Consider the following 1,407-nt stretch of genomic DNA (forward strand, 5'->3'; position numbering starts at 1 on the left):
CTATCAGGCAAATAAGTCTATAAATTTCACATCACTCTCTGGATAGGTTTCAAGATAGCCAGCCACTCGAACCTGACATTCACTGGTTAAAATTATTTATACCAACCTGTGTCTTGTCCACAAGCTCCTTGTTATTCTGACCCACCTCTCCTCTCATTCTACCACAACCACCTCTTCCTCTACGTCTGAATTTGCCCTCTAATCCTTGCCCCTCTGTTTGGTCCCTGGTCTTGTCGATTCTCATACGTCCTGTCAGTGTCCGGTTCATTGTGTGCTTTGTTCATCTTGTAACTTTGCGCCTACTTCATTTTAAATAATGATTGGGTGTAGACAAAAGTTGGTAAGTTCGATAATATGTTTATTTATGAATTTATGAGTGACTGCATTGCCTATATTCTAAATAATAGAATAAACAAAACAATAAACAATACTAATACAATACTTACAAAGTATTTGGTACTCTAGACTTTACCTCCCAACACACTCGCTACACCTCTCTCCGTGACCTCTGTGTAATGTTAAACTGTAGCTGTAAAGAACCATGCATTTGTTAAAGTGACAATAGAGATGATGTGAAACTGTCAAGAATGAAATGTTAATGATAATGTTAAAACGATATTCAAACAGCCCGCAAAAATGTCAAAGACGAAACCCAAATTATTCATCACGAATAAAGACAGCAATACAACAACACACAAAGGCTACATCCTACTTACATATCTCTACATCCAGATAGATGTCTTAGCAATCTATTGCAATATTAATTTATAATGCAAAAGCTTCTAAAAACCTGATATAGCTCGATACTTTCGACTACTGTAAATAATAATCTGTACTTTCTAACATGAAACCGGAAAACAGCTGTTCTTCTAATGAACCCAAAGTAAAACTAACTAAGGTTACATTATACTATAAAATATCACCCTGTCACAAACTCTTCAAACTTCAAATCAAAAACTCTCACTTCATCAAATAGTATATCAATCCATTCGTCTCTTTGGTTTGAACTTTAACACTTGTAATAATATTTTCAGTCAATGTCCTAACTTATGAGCGCTATTTTCTTATTACCGAGTGCGCAATTCAATTATCACCGTATCTCATATTCCTCACTCCTCACCTTATACTTCAATTCTTCGTAATACATTGAGCTCATTGTGATGTCAAGTGAGCACTTGTTGATAATCTTAGCGCATCACTTCCTAGTCCTTTCCTACATGTATTTTTCATCATCAACTTTTTCTCACCCTCATTCTTTCCAGATTTCTGATACACATTGAGTGGTTGCTAGTAACTTTACCAAAGGCACAGTTTCCTTCAGTTTTCATAATCTCCTGTAGTGTCGATTGAGTTTCAAGATTGTTTTCCTCGCCTGTTCTTCCAAGGTATTTCTCAAATATTGTTTCA

The sequence above is a fragment of the Mya arenaria genome, chromosome 15 (genome assembly GCF_026914265.1).
Source record: "Mya arenaria isolate MELC-2E11 chromosome 15, ASM2691426v1".
Classification (NCBI taxonomy): domain Eukaryota; kingdom Metazoa; phylum Mollusca; class Bivalvia; order Myida; family Myidae; genus Mya; species Mya arenaria.